Source organism: Equus asinus, chromosome 1 (genome assembly GCF_041296235.1).
Source record: "Equus asinus isolate D_3611 breed Donkey chromosome 1, EquAss-T2T_v2, whole genome shotgun sequence".
In the NCBI taxonomy this organism is placed as follows: domain Eukaryota; kingdom Metazoa; phylum Chordata; class Mammalia; order Perissodactyla; family Equidae; genus Equus; species Equus asinus.
Genome location: NC_091790.1, coordinates 175421472 through 175439016, shown reverse-complemented (window position 1 = coordinate 175439016; position 17545 = coordinate 175421472).

Here is a 17545-nt window from a genome sequence, read left to right as displayed (position 1 = left end):
ATACGATAGTATGTAAAATGCAAAGTCATCAGTACTAATACAATTCTGTTGAGAGTTACTGTTAAAACTCTTCTTTCCTTGCTTGACTTTTGTTTTTTAAAACTATGCTTTCAGAATAAATTAATAAATTCTAAGTGATCTAACCAAAAGAAAAATAAAATCTATTACTAATACTAAGTGTTCTCTATGGAGAGTTAATGGTAGTAAAATCATGACATCAAACAAAATGACAAGGCTATACAGAACTTTAATTAGCTACCAAACTATATTTAATTTTATTTAAAAGAAAATGACAGAACCATAGATACCAAACAACAAAGTTTTATCCTTTTTCAGAACTCTAATGTAAATATTATATACTCAGAAAATAAATAGATACTAAGATTTAAAATGCCCTCAAAGATCGTAGTTCATATCATATGAAATTGCCAACAGGGAACTATTTTCACCTAAAAAAATTAATTGCAATTTCAACTCCATAAAATACAACAAAAATAAAAGTTAGAGTCTTGAAAATTTATAAAGAATGTGCCCCATTTTTATTTTTTCAAAAATACTTTTTGCTTTACAAAATTTTAGTATTCTATCTAAATTCACAACAATGACGGAGATTTTAAGTGTAATGGTCTTTAAAATTCTTCTAAAAATAGAGATGGTAATAGTGTAATGCTTGTCACATAAAACCTACTAAATGAGTATGAGCCTATAAAGACAGAAAAAAGAGAAATTAAGATTTTAGCTTACTGGAATAGATTTCTTGTATACGAGATGCCATCGCACCTCTACTGTCCCATTAGCTTCTGTTTATGAAGCACTCATCATGTGACAGGCAGGATTCTAAGCACATTAGTCTATTTAACTCTCTGAACACCTCTATTGTTATTCTATTTTTCCAGGAGAAATCTGAAAAGAGAAGCATAAGTAATTTGACCAAAGTCAAAACACTAGGAAATGGAACATGAGGAATTTGTGGCTTCAGTCTCTAGAGCAATCCCCTTTAACGCCCTGCTGCCTCCCTTGTATAGAAGGCCATCAATGGGAAAGTTCCATTATTATTCATAGAATAAATGTAGTTGGGTCTTTCTATCATTTTAATTTTAGTTAAAATTAATAATGAATTCATGGACTTTTAGCTTTCATTTAGGATATAAAAGCAAGGAGGAAAGTCACTCCTACCTAATCTTGGCCCAGCAAGAGGAGAAGATTCACTGTGGCTCTTGGAAGGTAAAATCATAAAAAATCAAACAAATCGAAAACGCAGTCTTTTCCTAGACAAGGGGCAGAAAAATCTGCTCCTCCTCCTGCTGGGGTGGAAAAAGAAACATGTTCCCACACAAGTCATGTCAAAGACACAAAGTGATATTTCACCGCATTTGAAACAGGAGTGGGTCACTAAGAAAGCCTCACCCCAAACTCCCAGGGACATGGGGCTTGCCCGAGACTCAGGTACAACCAGGAGAGCAGAGAAGTCCCTAACCTCACCCACAGTACCTGAATGTTAATAAAATTATTTGTCCTACATATTACAATAAAGCTCTTTGCCATTGATGTCATTTAGTCGAATCCAGCATAAAGACATTATTATTTATTGAAATACATGTGAAGGCAAGACATATCATCATGGATCAATCCAGATTTTTACACTTAATTAAATCCTAAAAATATTCTTCTAACTTTGGCTACAAATTTTTCCTTTTTTTTTTTTTGAGGAAGATTAGCCCTGAGCTAACATCTGCTGCCAATCCTCCTCTTTTTGCTGAGGAATACTGGCCCTGCTAACATCTGTGCCCATCTTCCTCTACTTTATATGTGGGACGCCTAGTACAGCATGGTGTGCCAAGAGGTGCCATGTTCGCACCCGGGATCTGAACCGGCGAACCCTGGGCTGCCCAGAAGCGAAACATGTGCACTTAACTGCTGTGCCACCGGGCTGGCCCCAAGCTACAAATTATTTTTAATTGCTGGTTACAATAAAGGAAATTTACTTTTACTCAATTTTTATGGATTTTTCCACTCTTACCCTAAATTCTGATTATATAAATAATGGACATTTATGCTGTTTCAACTTGCTTTTGACTTTCCAACTATACACCAAATGCTATTTTGCATTTTATTTTTTCCAGAAACAGAGTTTTCAAACAATTATGAATAACTCCCTGCTTTACTTGGTGATACACTCAAATGAAACGTCAAGGGCACTCTTGTTCACATCTCTTAATTTCCCCATAGGAAAAGCCACTTAATGTCAGCTATTGCAAATTGAATCTTATGCTCTATGTTTACTTATGATAGTTGACATATTCTAGGACTGTGTAACTTGATGTAGAAGAAGGATTAAGGATTCCTCCTGAAAAAAGAAAGAGACACGTAGGGGGCCGGCCCAGTAGCCAAGTTCGCGCGCTCTGCTGCAGGCGGCCCAGTGTTTCGTTGGTTAGAATCCTGGGCACAGACATGGCACCACTCATCAAGCCACGCTGAGGTGGCATCCCACATGCCACAACCAGAAGGACCTACAACTAAAAATACACAACTATGTACCAAGGGGCTTTGAGAGAAAAAAAGGAAAAATAAAATCTTTAAAAAAAAAAAAAAGAAACAGACACGTAGAATACATTTCTGGTCAGCCAAAAGTCCTCAGCTGTTTCCAGTGCACTGTCCTGATTTTTAAAAAGTTACCATAATTGTTTTTCTAAATTACTTTAATAACCTCATTTATATTACTATATTCATATCTGAAGCCTAATTTCATATCATTCCAGCTTTAGGTTTTTAAAATAAAAATAGTCTAAACATTATTTTTTAAAAATTTTATATTATGGAGACTATATTGTTTTTCATTTTGGGTTTCAGACTAGTCATAAAAATATATAGTAGAGAAAAAAATCCCTCACCTATATATTTGAAAAGGTTTTTTTGGTCAATTACAAATAAACTCAAAAGGTCTGTAATTACTTTGAAAACAAACTTTTATGTTTTATCTTCATCCAGCTATTTTCCTTTGATGTATGACTGCTAAACTCTCTATGCCCAAGAAATTATGATTATAAAAAGCTTCAAAAGTAGAAACTTTTAAAAGTGGAAAACATCAAAAATAGCAATTTTTCCTCTTTGTCTTGTTTTTACAGCATCATTTACAGCATCTACATGGTTAAATTTCAACGTTCCAACTACCCAACTTAAAGTTTGCAAGGGCATTTGCGTAATATTTTTAATAGATGTCTTACATTCTTGTCTTTAGAAACAATTTTAGAGCATTTTGAATCATCATGATTTTACTAAAAGTTAAGTGTGTCAATATGGGTGAGGTTTTTTAACAAAGGAAAAATATTAAAGAGTTTAAAATAAAAACCGAAATATGCCATTTCATTAAACAGTCAAAGCAAGTCTTAAAGGATTCACTACTTTTTGTTTACATGAAACATTTCCAATAGAGACTGAAAGAAAATAAAAAGGGGCTATGCAGGCCTTCAGGAACTTTATTTACACTTCACTTATATAACATGTATACTGTCAATGCTTCTACAGTAAATTCATAAATGAGTGAATAAAAGTGTCAAAAGTGCTTCACTGGTGCAAAATTACTCTGGGTTAATTCTGCCCTAAATCTGCACAACACACTGAATGTCACTGGAAATTCTATAGTCTCCTGAGGCAACCTGCCTTAAACTAGGGTTATAATATACCTCCTGAGATTTACTTTAATATGATGCTATCACATGATTATCAGATGATTAAATGATGGCCAATGATCTGGCTCTCTACAACTGTTCCTTAATAATAACACTCCTTCAAAGGTGTGGTGTTAGCATATTCCCTCCAACTATAGACTCCTCACTCCATATCCTCAAGTCCCTAAGTAGGAATGTGGGACAGCACACGCCACCCTGAATCAAGTGATAGGTTTGAACACACCAAAATTCTTTGAAAAATGTCTTCCATGTGTTCTCCTGATCTTGTGAAAAGAGTCTTGTCTCAGTTTCATGGCTAACACTTGAAATAAAAGCTAATTTAATAACCACAATAAATTGTAATTCAGTTTCATTGGCTTGGGACTTTTCTTGAACCATTATATATACAACAGAATTGGATAATTCAAGAGGTACATTTTTGAGATCTTTATTGTAAAATCTACCTATAAGGATATCTAGAAAACTTTCATTTAAGAAATGATCATAATTGTAATGTTGACCATCTTCTACAATATGAGCAATGGCTATTGAATTGATTTGATATTTGAAATTTAAACCTCTGAATAATGGCTAACCTATATTACAGTCTCACAAAGTTGTCAAATCCTCTTTTCCATGATGAAGCCTAGTGAAAGATACTCTTACTGCATATGGTTACTCTCTGTAAACAGTGTGGAGCCCAACACACATCCAGTCAGGATTCCTTCCCATGCTTAGTTTAAGATAAAATTGAAGCCTCTAAATACACGATGAATACAAATTTGATAAGCACAATCACCAGCATTACACTTTTCAATATATTCTCAAGTTTCTAGGTCAGTAGATTTAATTAATCGTTATGAAGGTTTGAGTAAAGTTATAAATGATAACAATAAATATGTAAATTTATAAATTATACAATTAAATATAATATTCAAAAATTAGCAACATCACTTATATTTAGCCAGAATAAATAAGGAAATAAGTTATTTCTTGTCTTCAGTGAATTTTCAGTCAGATAAAATAGAATATGTATATTAAAGAATTACAGATAGATAAGAAATAATTGGACCTAAATAAAACATAATTGGAGCAAACATACTGGATAGGTGAAGCAGCTTAATAAATGGAGTTTCTTGCCTGGAACTTTGTATAAATATCATAGATTTTCCTCTCCTTTTTCTTTTTCTTTAGGAAGATTAGCCCTGAGCTAACATCTGCCACCAATCCTCCTCTTTTTGCTGAGGAAGACTGGCCCTGAGCTAACATCCGTGCCCATCTTCCTCTACTCTATATGTGGGACACCTGCCACACCACAACTTGACAAAGTGGCGCATAGGTCACACCTGGGATCTGAATCGGCGAACCCCAGGCCACCAAAGCAGAATGGGCAAACTTAACCGCTGTGCCACCAGGCTGGGCCCCATAGATTTTCTTCATTCAAGAGTCAAACCAATTTTTCCTGCTTTACTAGATTCTACTCACATCTATTAGTTGAATTCACGCATTTAGTAACTCATTCAGCAAATATTTATTGCCCAATTGTTATATGCAGAAAAAAACAAAAACTTGTGAATCACAGTCTTTCCGCATCCACCCATTGGTTGAACTATCTATTGTTAAGGCCAGTGACTGTTTCTATTTTCACACAGGAAGAGTATTACCAGTCTTTTCAAGCTGATACGATTTCTGACCCAAAGAACTGCTCCCTTGTCCCTAGAATTTAATATTACCTCTATTATATTTTCTTTCATTCTCACTTAAATTATTATCTCCAGAAATGCTAACTCAAAATGGAAACCACTCTTACACACAGAGTTCCACAACAAATTTCAGAGGACAGAACACAAAAAATTCTCAGTGTGAAGTAGAAAGCAACATACAAAAATCTTTATAATATTAGTTTGGCTGCGAGGCTGTAACTAGAATCCAGGCCATCCTTAATGTCTTTGTCAAAGTCTTTTACTTTAAGAATCGTTGTGTAAATAGAATTTTTATAATGACAAGAGGTTATCCATAGTACCTGGGCCAACATCCATCCTGAGAGAGATAGGAATGTGAAAGTGGAAAACTCAAAACTGTCCAGAACCAAGTTTTGACTATATCTATCTTCCTCCTTTTCCCTCTCTTCCCTCCTTGCTTCTCTTGGCATCTCTACTCCATCCTTTTTACTTGTCCATGCCGGTGAAAGATGGTCAGTATGCAGTCAAACTAGCTACATAATTTAAGTTCAGGAAAAGAGCCCCGTTCAATCCTTGTCTGTATGTAAGATCATGTGATATGGACCTGGCTGACAAAGGCCATCAGCATGGGAAGCGGGAGGAAGCAGTACCATTTTTAGAGAAGAGGGGGTCATCGTGGGCTCGGCGTACATTAAAAAGGGTAATTATTATACTTTCCAACACTACATTTCATGGATTTTTAAGGTCTTTTACACCTTTATACATGTATTTAGGCATTTCTTTTTCTCTTTTTAAATTCTAATTAGGAAACAAAAATATGTTAATGATGCAATAGGTAAGACAATGAACCTTAAGCATTTAATTCAGGGACCATGTCAGTTCAAGAGATTCACAAAATAGTAAACAATACAACAAAATTATTGTCAAAGGGTCTTACCGTTCCACAAAGTCTGATGGAAAATATTAATAAATTTATTCAGAAATGTGAAGAAAATAGCAGCATATTAAATTAAAAAAGAAAACTAGCAACATGTATTTAAAACAAAATGTTTAAAGTCTATATTATTTAAGATGATAAGAAAACAGTAAAATGAGCAAATGGCATGAAAAGATAATTTATGTAAAAACAAATATAATTAATAGACAAACATGAAAATGTTTCATTCACCACAATCAAACTATTTTCAGTGCCAGGGATAAAGGGTCGGCCTCCTGCCCATTTCTTAGGTACAGGTGTCCACAGAAGTGGCACCCAAAATGGGTCCTGAGGACTTATTATTAGATAAGAAAAAAGCAGAATTTCTGAAATGCAAAGTGTCTTAAGTGTTATCGATATTTTGCTTTAGCCTTACATTATATACTCCCCAAATCAAGATAATAGAATTTAGTTGTACTCTCTGTTAATTCCTCTAAAAATGCCCTGTCTTTATATTTCATAGCTTCTATAACAATAAAATAGCTTTGGCTTTATACTCATTTTGAAAAACCGAGACAAATTTATTGGAATGTTAGATTATCATTGATTTCAATAATGGAGCTCTTGGCCATATTCTATCTCATTTTGCACATCAAATTTTTTTGATGATACATGGATAAAGCAAATAAATGGATATCATATTCTGTGAGTTTTCCATGGATATTTCATATTATTTACATTAATTATTTGTTATCTATAAAATCCGCATCTCCTGTATATAGTCTATATTTTCCTATACACGCGTTTACCATCTGTCTCTAATGGGAGCTTATTGAGAGACAAGATAAAAGCTTACTAAAATCATAAAGAAATATCATCATCTGAGGTTCAGTCCAGACAAAAAATATTGACTACGAAGGCTCAGTATGAAATAGGCATTAGACCAGTTGTTAGAAATACAAGGGTGATACAGACTCTGTCTGTAAGGATCTTAAAAGGTAGGGAGGGGAAGACAGACAAGTAAAAGTAAAATGTAGTGAGGAGGAAACAAGACAATTAAAATATGGTATGGAAAAAAGCTAAAAGAAGCAGCTATGGGACTTTGGGCAAATGATCTTTCAAGGAAATGGGAAAAAAGTTGTTAGAAGAGATAATGCTTGAAATGAATCTTGCCAGGAACCTCACTTGGATGACAAAATGATGATGGCTCATATTTTGCTTTCATCTTTTAGATTTTGATTTAGGAATTATTTTTAATATACATATTTGGGAGCATGACTTTCTTCCGCAAACATCAGCTATCTTTAAGGGAGAATAATCTGTTAGCGGCAATCTAAACTCAAAACCAAGCGCAGCATATTAATCTTGGTTATGTTGCACCTAATACACAGCTTAATACATGATCCAAGTTAATCAATAGTACCATTTAGAGAATATAAATGTCATTTTTTAACAATCTTAATACATGAACTAGCTACACTGGCCACAGTCACCCAGAGTTCAAGGATCGGTCAGCACTAAATACCAGCAGAATAATAAAATGAGTGATAAACTTTCCAAATGAAATTTCCTCCAAAAGTGAAGTCAGGGAAATACTGCATAAGTTGCAAAAATTCCTATAAAAATATTAATTTTTCAAAATATTTGGAAGTATGTAGTTTCTTAAAAAAAAAAAAGGAACTGGCTTTTGGTTTAACAATGGCTGACATACTGACCAAAACTGCTATCAACATTTACCACCGAAAGATTGAAAACTCATTTGTAAGATGTCATTTATGAGTCTCATAATGGTGGCCTGCAATGCCTTACTTACTCTGTTTTTCAGATTTATACCTTTGTCAGATTAACTACCTGGAACACAGCCTCTAAACTGATGTGTGAGAAGCTGAAACACATTCACCTGACAATTACATGTAAAGTGAAGCAGCAGATTATAAGCAGTCAAAATTCTGAAACTAGTAAAGGACACCAGAAGAGAAAGAATGTGAAAAAGAAAATGACAGACACATAAAGACTATGAAAGTAGAGCCCATTATTGACAGCTGCAGAGTCCAAGACATTGCAATGGGCATCCTTGTTTCACAGACCTGTTGAGTAACTAATGTTTATAATGGAGGAATAAAGTCATTAATAAAATATTCTATATGATATGTTTAAGAGGAATGGAAATGTATAATTCACTTTAGATAAATTTCAATTATAATAGTAAAATGCCCCAAAATGTTTTGAATATGACGGAGAAATTATATTTATGTGGAATACTCATTCTGTGTACCATTATAATTTACAACTTTGGAAAAATACCTGTAGAATTTTATCCTCATTTTAATTTTGCTATGGTAATTTGTACTTTGGCAAGCTATGCTTTACCAATTTATGATATTTAAATATGAACACATTTTCAAAAGTCTTATGATCAAGCTAACTAAAAATGTCATATCAAATCTTTTCCATCTATATCTTCTCATTGATATATTAGAACTATCAGAAAAATGTTTCCATTAGATAACCTATAAAAGTTGATGACCAATTCCATAAAACTCAATATAATATGCCCATGATGAATTTCCTGGGCTTACAAGGCATTGCATTTTCAAGAAAACTTACGTTAGTATACTTCAACTAATAATATGGTCATAGCAGTCATTTGCACTCCTTGTAATGTAAGTGTAGTTATTTATTTATTCTCTAAATGAAAGTCTTCTCTGAAAATAAAGCTTATTAATAGCAACAGAAACAAAAATTAAGCATTTTAATAGACATTTTAATAAAAAGCAGAATCGTTCAATTAGATAGACACCCTGAAAAGAATACTGACCTCTATATCAAGCTTTCCTTTCTGAACTGCAAAGTGTCTTAGACATTATTCATATTTTGCCTCAGCATTATATATCTCAAATAAAAACTCTTCTGTGCCTTTATTCTAAATAATACCCTTTTCTTCAAACCAAAGATTTACTATTTATTATATTTTTAAAAAACTATTATGGGTTAAATTTTTCTACAGAAAATGAAAAATGCAATGATATTTTAAAGTTCTGGGAGTGTGCCAAGAACATAAAATGATCCCAATTAATTTTTTCCTAATATTTCTATATGACACAGCAACCATGATTTCACTTCCCCTCCTGTCCCCCCAAGAAATATCTTCCTTATGACCTGACAGTATATTGCTTGATCGATCATATGAGAACCACTCATTCCTTTTGTTCATATTTTAAAAATAGACTCACAACAGGCACTTAGATGAACCTAGATGTTTACCCAACTGATTTGAAAACTTATATCCTCATAAAACCTGCCAATGAATGTTTACAGAAGCTTTATTCATAATTGTCAAATACTCAAATGAACCAAGATCCTGTTCAATAGGTGAACAGATAAACTAATTGTGATACATCCATATCATGGGAAATTATTCAGAACTTAAAAAAAGAAATGAATTATCAAGAAACAGAAAGACATGGATAAATTTCAGATGAATATTTCTATGTGAAAGAAAGAAGTCATTCTAAAAGTCCACATACTACATAATTCCAACTATATGACATTCTGGAAAAGGTAAAACTGAAGATCCAATAAATAGTCCAGTGGTTGCCAAGAGTTCAGGAGAAAGGTGAGGGTTGAACAGGTGAAGCACAGGGGATTTTATTTTAGGACAGTAAAACTATCCTAAATGATATTGCAATGGTGGATACATGACATGAAGGATATTTGATCTTAAATATGCAAATTAAAAAAATTTAGAAACTAGATAATTTTAGAATAGAATGCAGATTACTACAAAAGAATCCAACTATATTACCAATGTATGAAACAATGTAATTGAAGAAGGTAAGGGAAAAAACTGCTGAACTAAGTACTTTTGGAAATGAGTGGAGTCTGTAAAACTAAAGGCAAAAGGAACATGCATTAGCACTGTATTCTACTTGATAAAGTTGATTCCCATGGTAATAGAGGTTAACTATTCTAACACTGCCATAAATGTATACTAGAATGAACAATTAAGTAAACTGGTAGCAGATGGTAGGATCCCAGCTTCTCATTATTTGAGTAGGATGCTACAGACAAGCAAGGAGAGGAGGTTGAAATAATCCATATGATAATGAATTAGAGTTGGATACATCAGTAAGAACTTATGTTCAGCTTAATATAAATACAGATGAATACAAAGAGAAATATTTCTAGATATGTGTATACACTAAAGTTATTATACACACGTGTGTCTCCTTGCTCTGTCAGCTGGGAGAGCCTAGAAGTAAACTCACCCTAGTAGCAAGAAACACATTTAGCACCCAGATCCTCATTTCTAATATCATTCTCTAAGAAATGAAACCAGGGGTCTTTGAAGAAATGGCTGATTCTAGGACTAGGGTAGGAAGAACACAAGATAAGGCTAGAGCATTTTATAATGTCAGAAAGTAAAGTACAAAAAAAAAAAAGGCATAATGATGTGGTTATGTTAAAGAGACAAAGGAGTCAACTGAAAGATCTCCCAATGGCTAAAGTTGAAAAATTTAAGGAAAAAATTAGTATATTAGATTATAATCCAAATTATAAAATAAATATCTATGAGTCCATACTGATGAAGGAAGGAAGGAAGGAAAAAGAAAGACCAAGTTTATCATACAAACGAATTTTAAATAATATATGCAGATACTCCACCCTGAAGGAGGTAGAGCATGACTCTTCGCTCCTTAAATGTGGATTATGTACAGCAACTTCTTTCCAAAGAGTGCAGTATGGGGAGGGGGGGAAATTTTATAGTAAAGAAACCTGAGAAACCTCAGTCAAGCATTGAAGATTAACACCACAAGTGATGTCACGTAGATAACAGGTATACTTGATGTGATGTAACAAGAACGCCACTTTAACTCTGTCATCTTGTCCATCTCAAAGCCTATAACAGCTTTTAATTTATGAGAAAACCATTAGACCAACCTCTATTGAGAACATTCTACAAAATACCTGATTATTACTCCTTAAAACTCTCAGTTATCAGAAAACAAGAAAAGCCTGAGAGACTGTTCTAGCCAACAGAAACTAAGGAAGCATGATGAGGTGATGTAATTTAGTATCCTAGAAGGGATTCTGAAACAGTAACAAAACATTAAGTAAAATAAAAGGAAATCTGGATAAAATTGAACTTTAGATAATAATGTGTACTGATACATGATTCACGACTTCTGATAAATTTACTATAGTAATATAAGAGTTAATAAGAGAAACTTGGTATGGGGTGTATGGGATCTCTCGTACTATCTTTATGACTTCCTTGTAAGTCTAGAACTAGCATAAAAACTGTATTAAAATTAATTAGAAAGCACATACACAAATATACACACGCATAATGGTAATATACCTCACACACAGTCATGCCTATGTCATTCAATATTCTAAAGTAACCTACAATGTTGCTATTATGTCATTTAATGACATTAATTTAACAGTAATTAAAATTCTTATCAAGTGATCTTATTTAAGAATCATTTGTTCTTTAATTAGAGACTGTAACCACTATATTTTACTAGCAAATTTTTTATCATGTATTTTCTGCCCAAAACAAATGATGAGTAGAACAATCCAGTCAATGTAGATTTGTTGAACAGCTTGGCTAAATTATTGCAAACTACTCATCTGCATATTATTAATTAGAGAGGATTATGAGCTTTTGAATAAATCCCAAATAGTTGATGAAGATTGAATACATCTAATTATGTCCTCAGTTTACCCAATAATCTCGTATTTCAGTTGAAGTTTGCTTAATGAATGGCATATTTCAAATTAATATCTTACAATATGGTGAATAATGAAGAGTAGTTGAAATGATGACTTTCTTAATGCAGAAAACATATTTGAATTGGTTAAAGAACAGTTCTTCTGACACTTGTTAAAGTTGTAAGGAAGACTTTACTCAGAACTATTATGTTGGGTGTCAAGACTATTGCAATAAGGGAGATAGGACTCAGTGCTGAATACAAGGAAAAGTGGGGATTTATAGTCAATGAACAGAGTGCGAGGTCAGTAGGTGGAAAATTACTAAGAGAACACATCAGGAGAAGGGCGATTCTTGCTAAATAGACAACAAAATTCTTGCTGAAGGGAGCCCAGGATAATCAGATATCAACGGTGGTGGATAAGGAATTTGATCAGATATCGAGGGTGATCAGGGTATTTCACCTTCGATATCCGATATTCAGGGTAAAGGATTCTCTCTAAACTGACTTAGCAGGATTCTTGCTGTAACTGAACTAGACAGGCCAAAAACAAGGCCCAAGGACAAGGCTTAGATGAAAAGAGGACTCAAAGGAGCCCGTCTTAAGTTTGGTCAAGGAGAGAGTGTGTGTCAACTGTGACAACAATTTACATACTCATTCACTTATTTAAGACAATGGGTAAGCCACATTTATTATTTTTGAGGTGACCTCAAAAACAATTTCATATTTTCAATCCAGGTAACTACACTCAATATTAGTCTATTTTTAGACACAAATAAAAAGGAAACATCTGATACTAGGTTTATACTGTTTAAAAATATTTGTTCTGGGGCCGACCCCATAGCCGAGTGGTTAAGTTTACGCTCCGCTTCAGCGGCCCAGGGTTTCACTGGTTTGGATCCTGGGCGTGGACATGGCACCGCTCATTAGGGCATGCTGAGGCCCCACACAGTACAACCAGAGGCACTCACAACTAGATATACAACTATGTACTGGGGGGCTTTGGGGAGAAGAAAATAATAAATAATCTTGTTAAAATATATGCTCCTTTTAAAAATATAACTTCTCAGAAGATACTAGAAAACTGTGTGATCATTTATTTTAATCACAAAAACATTCCAAGGAGAGCCAGCCACCCAACATTTGTCCTGCCCCTCAAGCTGGCCAAGCCTCACACAGAAGGACACAAGGTTCCTACAGAGGGAGGGTTTTCCAGCTCTCAGTTCTGGCAGGACCTGCAGCAGTGTCCTGACTCCCTTCAAACACCTCCTGCCAGTCTCAGTTGATCTGTGGCCCAGATGACTGTTCTACTCTTGCCTGGTGACTGTGGAGAAGCACTGACTTGAACTACTCATTAATGTTCTCTGCCACCCAGTGGACTGCGACTGCAGCTTCTTTAATAAGGTTTGAACCCTCCTAAATTTGTCCTTTCTTGGATCCTCTCCTTCAGCCCTATGGTATATTAGAGTTTCCTTTCCATCTTAATTGTCTCTCTCCTACCACAGCCAAGAGTTCTCTATGTTTACATTTCTATGTGCTTTCTCCTTTCTCATTAGACCAAGATTGATATACCCTGTAATACCTTCTCCCTCAGAATTTACACAAAATAGAAGACGGACAGTGGAATGCATGGATGAAAGGACGGAGGATGACAGATACATAAATAGATAAATAAGTGATACATAGATAATAGATATTTACATAAATATTGTGTTGCTTTGTATTGTGCAAATGAAATGCAATATATATTAACAAATTAAACTGAATACACTGAAATTCATTTTGAATTCCTACTTACTTAAGCACCTCCGTAAATAATCCACACATTTCAGAACTATAAACGACAGAGATTTTGCTAGAAAATTTAAAATGTCTGTATAAAAAAATTCAAGACTTGAAAACATCCAGTATATTTCTTCTTACTTATTAGAGGAAAATTCCCATTATTGACTCTTTTGAAAAGAGAATTTCTTTTTTTTCAGTGATTGAAAATAACAAGCAGTACATATTTATGACAAGTCTGTGGAAAATATAAAAAAGGCAATAAGGTGGACCTTCCTCTAAGTTCCTTGAGATCCAAGAAACGAATGTGCCACTAGACTGTTTGTTCTGTAGTATGTAAATAGAGATCTGTTCTTAGTACCAACATACGGAATGTATATATCTTAATTACCGAAGAATTAAAAGTACATCTCATTTTAATATACTCAATCAGAACTGATTATTAAATTCACTTAGGAGATTTATTCATCTTGAAGGAAGTTTAATATAAGGACTATATTCTAAAGAGAAAACATTCCACTAGAGGATTTATTTGGAAAGCAAGTAAAATGAATCCATATGATTAAAATCTAATTGCAAGAACATCAAAAGCTCCATTACTACTACTCACCCATATTAGCGTAATCAACTTTTAAAAAGTAAAAGCTTATTCTCTTTTTAAATTTTATTTTCAACACACCAGTGGAATTTAATTCAAGAAAATAAAATCTCCATTAATAACTGGAAAGTATCTCAAAATTTCCCAGAAAGATCTAATATTTTTCAAACTATAAATTAATTATAACACTATAGAATATTAACTGTCAAATATATTTCTAAATTAGAAAGAAAGGATTACATTATTTTTGCCTAAAGATATGAAGCAGGACTCCAGTTGGGAAACCTTTGAATGTCATTTGGAACAAAGGATTCTAAATATCACATCTTCCCTAAAGTGTGTGTTGCTACATTAGAAACTTCTTATGAAAAAGATTTCCTTTAATCTTTGTGCTAACAAATACTCGTGAAATTATTATTGACAAAACTGTGTTTAATATTCATAGCAGGAGAAATTTTCAAATCATTGTATGTGTTTCCATGGACATTTTCGTAAATAAAGTTTACAAATAAGTCTTTTACAAAGACTATTAATGAATGTATTTACGTATGGGATAAACCAAATGTCTGGGAGTCAGATGTAAATTGGGGGAAATTCAAATATACATAAAAATTGCAAATAGCATCTACTGACTCTTGGCCAATAATATGGTAGAATCTATTTCTAAATTTTAAACTTTATTAATGAAAGGTTAAGAAAACAAAATTCATGAATTAGCCATTTTTTTTCTTGCTGTTACTATCAGCTATGATTAGGCACATATACTGCAAGGAAACTTTACAAATCATGTTTAACGAATATCGTATTATGGTGATATAATTCAAACTGTCTTTTAAGAAAAGGTTAAAAAACATATGGCTTAAAGTTCCTTTGAATTTTGTTACACTAGGGTAGATTTGGCAGCGTAAAGAATTTAGTTGCATTAAACTTAAATTTAATAATCGAAGACTCAAGCAGCTGAAGAGAATGATGACATATAGATACCCCTATTCCTGAGAACAGGAAAAAGAGATCTAATGAAGTCAGTGAGAGACGATGCCCTGTGTGATTTTCCTACTCTTGAGAAGTGCTGAATTTGGGATACCCTGTAACAGCCATGTGATTTTCTAAGGTTGCTTCTCACAAATGGTGAAGTTGAGGCTAATGTAGTCCGATCTTCCCTCACTGAGCTATAATAGGATCCATCACCTTTAGTTATAGCCAAGGAAACTGAAAGAATTGCATTTCTAATTAAAAAATTTTAAAGCTATTACAGTGATTATTAGCAAAAAAGCCATGTAAAGTATCTACATAAGACACAAAAGACAGTTAATGTCTATTCAATGCATGTGACATGCCCACAAACTGCTAATGTATATTTATCATAACATATTAAATGAGACAGTCAGACTTAATATTTTTTGTTAGGCCCAATATACAGATAAGTAAACTGAAATTTAGAAAACATAATATGAAAATTTCGAGTAAATAGCAAAGACAGAATTTGTTTGACGTCAAAGGCAAGTCACTGAGGATTTACAGTTTTTGTTTCTATTTCAAGTTTATTGAGGTATAATTACATACAATAAAATTTATTGTATAAATAAAATATTTTTAAAGTATGTGTTTTAATTTGATTTTCCCATTGTTCATGCCAGTATATAGAAATAGTTAATTTTTGTCTATTGATCCTCTATTCTTCTATCTTGCTAGAATCTCTTGTTAGTTCTAGGAGCATTTTTATGGCTACTGTCTCCTCCCCTTCTTCTTTCTATGAGTTCATTTATATAAGTACAAAACAGATGAAAATAATTTATGCTTTTGGGCTGTTCCAGCTAGTGTTACCCTTGGGGAGAGTAGTGACTGGAAGGGACATGAGATTGCTGGTAATATTCTATTTCTTTGTCTGGGGGCTGTTAGTTAGGTGTGTTCAATTTGTAATGACATCCATTGAGCCTTGTACTTATGTTTCTCTATATGTGTACTATATTTCAACAAATAATTTTAAAATAAAAAATAAAACCAGAACAAAAAAACAGTGAAATTGATATTACCATATTTACATATGACTCCTCCAAACCACCACCAACAATCCCAGGGTTTATAGTTTCATAAACACTGACCTAGCATTAACAGTTTAACCTTTAAAAGCTGCAAGTAGGCTTCATATACTCAAGAAAAAAATTAGAATAAAGTAAAATTCAAGACAAAGTTTATTAACAATGGCTGTGAATCATTTCAAAAATGACAATCTATCATAGTCTACTAGATATTAAATTTACTCTACCTTTTCTCAAATTTCTCAAGTATCCAGTATTTTTCCTGGTCAACAAAACCACCTGGATTGGATTTCACGTGAATTGGCATTAGATTTTCAATTTGTATATTATGTGACATTTAAATGCAGAGCACTGATCATGTGAATTAATTTTAAATATAATACTATAATCATGAATAAATTTCCAGTAGATGCGGGACTTGGAAATAGATAATATCATTTTTAATATGTGATTAAGTGAACAAAAAGGGCACAAGTTAAAAGAAAAGGAAATATCATTAAAAAAAAAACTGCAACTTGAAATAGATCATAGCTGGGAAAAAGAATGGAGTCTCTCCCTTACTAATTTTGTGGGTTTTAACCTCTCAGTGCTTCTTCAGCTCTAACTGGCAGTCTTTGACTCTTGATTTCTTGTCTACAACTATTTAGACTCCCTATTCTAATTTTGGAAGCCACGGAAATTTCCAAATTCCTCCAGACACATGATATAGTTATCTAGTCTGATAGTACTTCTGTTGATATACCTGATGTAATATTTAATATATGCCATGTCAACTCAAGTGTCAGTTTGGGCTTACCTACCACTTGAGAATTTAAGAAAAACTAACTTTAAACATCGATTTTATCACCTGTGGAAATATGGTATCCTTCCCAGAAACTCTATAAATCCTCAAATTTACTTTTTTTTTTCCTGTCTATGTTCTGTTGTCTATAGTGATATCTTGAGTTTGCTCCAAGAAAGCCTGTAAACACATATTGGCTCCTTTGCTGGTTTACAATAGAAGAACTGGCCAAATAAGCAGTTTGAAAACTTTGCCAGCAACTTGAAGAATTTCATAAAGATATTAGGTCACAAAACAGAGAGACCTAGACAGTCTCATTTGTTTCTATTTCACATTCTAATAATGCCAGGATGCAATTTGTT